The sequence below is a fragment of the Echinops telfairi genome, unplaced genomic scaffold (assembly GCF_000313985.2).
Source record: "Echinops telfairi isolate 266 unplaced genomic scaffold, ASM31398v2 ScPeMD7_7462;HRSCAF=8500, whole genome shotgun sequence".
Classification (NCBI taxonomy): Eukaryota; Metazoa; Chordata; class Mammalia; order Afrosoricida; family Tenrecidae; genus Echinops; species Echinops telfairi.
This window is the reverse complement of record NW_022111362.1, coordinates 878,518-884,064: the sequence shown is the minus strand read 5'-3', so window position 1 is coordinate 884,064 and position 5,547 is coordinate 878,518.

The window sequence follows — 5,547 nt, the reverse complement described above, 5'->3', positions numbered from 1 at the left end:
CAACCTATGATATTCCTGCATTCTGCATTATTGCTTGTGACTGTGTGAGTCTGAAAAAGGATTTATCAACTAGTACTGGACTTATTGACTTGAGTTGGACTGTGTTGGAATATTTTCTTAATATGCAATTACTTCTTGATATAAAGCTCTCTCTTAAACCTACCTATGTATGAGTGTCATTGAATTTGTTCTCTAGTTTACCCAGTCTGACATACCTTGATAGCCTGATTTTCCTTGTTCTTATTGTATTGGGGCTGGAGTGAAGATTATGGCTGCTATTATAATTAAAGATTCAATAATAATCTCCTGACAGTTTAACTTGGTTGCTCTGGGCTGTGTAATAAAATATATCCTTACCTATAAATAACTATATGTAATACTACCTTGAATATCTTTAGCATCTAGCCTCAAGTATAGGAACTAAAAGCACAAAAAGGTATAGGTAAATAATTATTTGTAATTTACAGAATTGGTAGTCATCTCAGTAAACAATGTAGGGGTGGGAGAAGGGTAAGCCATAAGGCACTTCATTGATTTCCTCTACCCTTCTACTGCTTTTAACAATAATTCCTAGCTTATTTCTTATTTATATTTTGTATTTTGCTGCATTATAGTCTGGCTATTCCACACTTGGCTGCTGACTTCCAAACTGGTACAAACAAATAAAAGACTTTATTTTACCTATAGAAAAATATAAAAAATAAACCATAGATATGTGAATGGATTTGGTTTCACATTTAATTATAACCACAATATAAGAACAATTAGCTCTGGCATGACCTTGCTTGGTACTTGCCCTCATGAACACTAAAGCTGTTGGTGTCATAGAAAAGTGTGATGAATGAACTGGATGGTCCCCAGCTATCAGAAAAACATCTTCTAAGGTATTTAAGTCTTGTCTTGAAACAAGTATCCATGTAAGTACAGCATCAACTAAGTCCACATGGAAGAAGCATACCAACCTACAGGATTCAAGGATTGTAAATAATATCATTCAAATCCAAAGGAGGAATTGTATTAGTGTTTAAATTGTGAACACGTGGTTTGCAGAAGAACAGCAGAAGCCCAAGATCCATTTGCAGTGTCCACACATAGACCAAGCCTCTGATAAATTCCCTCTGACTATAATCAAGGCATATAAATAGCCTTGTTATTAAATAGAGAGCAGTATAAAGTTGGTTATGATAGATATAGTTAGATTAAAATGTAGTATCTTATTTAGTCTCCCTTTGATGCATTTAGAGTTGTTTCAGATTAGAGGGGAGTAAAAGTGAAGGAGAATATATGTGTATTAAGTCTCTGGTGAATACCCTCTAACCAGAGACTAAGGATGTGAATATCCTTGCTATCATGTACCGTGCATTGAACAGTAGATTATTGCATATATAGTTAGGTTAAAATTTAAGTTAACACCTTATCATTTGATCTCCCTTTTGACCCACTTTATATTATTCTAGTTTTTAGTCTTTCCTACTTTATTTTACATTGAGGTGTTTCTCTATTTTACTTTGTTAATGTTAGTTCTTTAGTTGTTTTGTTTCATATGTTTTTCTGTAAATGAGATCCGGGATATGTAAATCTTTAGAGATAGTAACTGGATTAATGGTTAGGGTACGGCAGAGGATGTTGGGGGAAATGGAGAGCTAATAACGAGTACAAAAAAGAAGAAAGTGTTCTAAAATTTATTTTGAGAATGATTATACAGCTCTTCTTAATATGATTGAACTATTGAATTGTATGATATATGTATTATGTGCCAATAAAATTGTTTATTTAGTAGAAAATATGAAAAACTAGAACAAACTTAAAATGAATCAAAAGAAAGATAAAATGACAGAGTATTAAAGTTTAGCTTTACATCTTCAGTCATCTATTTTCCAATGCACTCTGTTTGATAGTAAAGCTATCTACATACCTGTTCTATGGTCAGAGGGAATTCACCAGAAACTTAATTCTCAAGGGGTTGTTGCAAGCAGAATTTGGGCTTACACCGTCATCCATAGCCTTCTGCAACCAGGTGTTGATTATTTAAGCTTTCATACTGTTCCCTCCTCTGATTCCCTCCTCTGTTTTTGAATTTTCCTCCTCTTCTTTTTCTCTACGTCACTGAACATAATACAAGAAATAGTATGTTCAAAACCTTTAGGAGACAGGAGTGAGACAAACTTTAAGTGAGGAGGAGCAGCCAGGATTGTAGCTGAAGAAGAGTGTGGTGAGAATTTTTTGGAAGGTTCAAATAAAGGAGCAGTCATAATATCAATATCCACCATCCATCTATCAACTCTGGTGCTTGTGGGTTAGTTATGATGCTGTAACCTATACCACCGATATTTCAAATACTAGCAGGGTAATCCATGGTGAACAAATTACAGTAGAGCTCCCAGAGCAAGTGTGAGAGTTACATAATCTGGTGGCGATTTGAGACTTGAGAAGTCAAGGGGTGGAATTTAGCCTGTCAATCTGGTCGAAGCTTGATGACCCCATTTGGAGGAGCTGTGGAGATAAATTGCTCATTGGAGGTGGGATACAGACTAATTCCCTGTGAGACATTACTGATGATGAGCCTAATGGAGCTACACTGATGTAGCCATGGCCCTGGGAGCTGTAGGAGCCACGTGGAGACCTCTGCCAGTGCTGAGATGCTTCTACCACCACTGGATTCACAGGACTTTGCACCCACTGTCCTGTGATCTTCCTATATTCAGCATTATTGCATGACTGCATGAGTCTAAAGAGGAATTTATGGACTAGTATTAGACATATGGGCTAATATTGGATTTATGGATTTGATCTGGACTTGGCTGGGATGTTTTCTTAATGTACAATTACTCTTTATCTGAAGTTCTTTCCTATATACATACAAGTGTCTCTCTCGTCATCCCAGACTAAAACATAAGACAGACTAGGAAGAAAGGCTTTGTGATCTACTTCTAAAATTTAGTCAATGAAAACCTTTTGTATCATAAGAGAATATTCTCTGACTAGCTTGCTTTGAACATGTCATCATTAGGGACCAGCAGCTAGAAAAGGATGAACTAGAGAGCCAATTGTTGTGTGCGAATCTTAGTGTGATACATGATAGCTGCAATGATGGTCTCCAACATGATGGCAGTTGTGAGGAGGATGCAGGATTGGTAGTGCCCTGTTCTGTTCTATACAGGCCTGTTCTGAATCAAAGCCTACAACACAAAGATAAATAGAGAATCACTTGGTGGTGCAAAACAATTGATACACTTGACTGCTAACTGAAAACCTGGTGGCTGGAATGTACCCAAAGGTGCCTCAGAAGAAAGACTTGTCTATCTTCCTCAAAATAACCATCTATTAAAAATCCTATGGAGCACAATTGTATGTTGACAGCCCACCCTCTCCATTGACCTAATGGGGCGAAAGACCTGAAGAAAAGCTGAAAAACAGTGCTACCTCCGTTGCTGAACTTAATTCATTCCAAATTTGTGTCTGAACACAGAAAAGTTCAAGAACCGAACATATTTTTTTCCATAAGAAGTCACTGAAAACCATATAATTGATTCTAAGATAACAAAGTTACACTAATACATTTCTTTTTCCAGGACTTTAACACAAGGTTAACAGCCTAAGGTTGTGTAAATAGCCCCTAAAACATCTAAACATAATAAATGTGGTATATTATATATCAAAACAAAGTACAGTAAATAAAATTAACTATTTTCCATTATGTTTTGTTGTTTAAAAACCTGTGAATTTTGGGAACAGCACACTAATATGGGCTTCACTTTAAAATCCTGATTTGCATTCCCATACACAACAGAGTGAGCCTATCATGACCTGGCAGTGGCATTTCCTCTTTAGCAATGAAGGTCCTATTAGGCACCTCCCCCCACCACCACCAAAAAAAAAATCTGGTTTCTTTGCAGTTGAACACTTCCTGGGGAACAAAACCCTGAGCCTTCATGTATGCAGCAGATTCAACCATGAATTTATTGGCTTAATCTTCAATTGCCTTCACCCCTTCTCCACGCCTCATTACAGTGTGTATGCCTGCTCTCTTTTTTGTGTGTTTTTCAAACCAGCCATGACTGCCTTTGAACACGTCATCCTGCTCAGCACTGGCTCCCAATAAATTTTTCATCTATTTTAATTCCCGATAAATAAATCTTTGTGGAGGCTTTTAGCTTTCTCACATATCACAGTCTCAGATATGCTATTGCTGTCAAGTTTTTTTCTGGTTTACCAAATTAACAGTAACTTTTCAACCTCTTCGGTGGTCTGGGTTCTTTGTTTAGTAGTTATGCATTTCACACATTTCACCACATTAAGGATTTTAATCACTTTTTTTTTCTAACATTGAAAACGTCAACTTATCCATGTTGTGTTCAGCCAACATATCAGACAAGTGGTAACTTGATTCAAATTTCACAATGATTTCTTCCTTTAACTCTATCTCAGTTGTCCTCTTAGCTTTCCTGCTAGTACTGCTAAATTTCTTTGGAGCCATGGATATGATATTTTTGCAAATAAAAAACCAAAAAAAGAGCACAATGTCGAATGATTGAACACACTAGCATGGGCACTGTATGTTGTCTGAGCAAGAGCAGCACTTGAGACTGAAGTGTCACTCCTTTGTGTACTTGGCAAGATGCAACTTGTGACTCACTCTCAGCTGTGAAGGCTTTTTTCAAGTCGGATTTCAGTTCAAATATCGAACAAAATTATGAACACTGAGAAGATTTCTATTGAACTTTGCCATTCAAGTAGTGGAAAGTTCGCCCTTGGAGCCGTTTGACAGCCAAGATACCACTTTCACCCAATTTGTCCTCTAAGCAAAGGGACAGCCACATCACAGAAAGTTGTAGGGAGCAAATACCAACAGGTGGTCCTGGCACTCCACTAAGACATCAGCCTGGTTTTCCATATTCCAATTTGTAATCCTGGGGAAAAAACAAACCAAATTCACTGCCATTGAGCCAATGCTGACTCATAGTAACTCATATGTAGGTTTCCAAAATTATATATAAGAGTAAAAAACTCAGTCTTTCTCCCTCAGAACTGCTGGTGGTTTCAAACTGCCAACCATGGGATTGCAGCCCAACTCATAACCACTACCTTACACAGACTCCTGTAATTTCACAGATTTGCAGCATGTCAGGAGCAAAGCAATTGAGAAAACACCTAACTATAGTATATTTAGCCAGGCTCAAATGAGTATTCAAGGACAGATATTTTTTTAAATAGACTATCATATCTTTCCTCTGAGGTGCTACAGGTAGACTCAATCTTACAACTTTTGGTTAACAGTTACATTAACTGTTTATATTACCCAGGGACTCCCAAACGAGCTGCTGTCAAATCATTCTGAAAAATCAGCAACTGTGGAACCTAAGCTATATTTATTTTCACCAATGATATTCTTGTTACTCTTTAACTGCCTCTTTCCTGGTTGCTTCATCCATCTCAAAGCAAGGGCTGACCCTTTCCTGTTCCAGAATGCACTCAGTCACCCACATGTCTGAACCCATGGCTGTCATTGATAGCAGAGACTCATCTTACCAAGTGTCTCATAGGTAC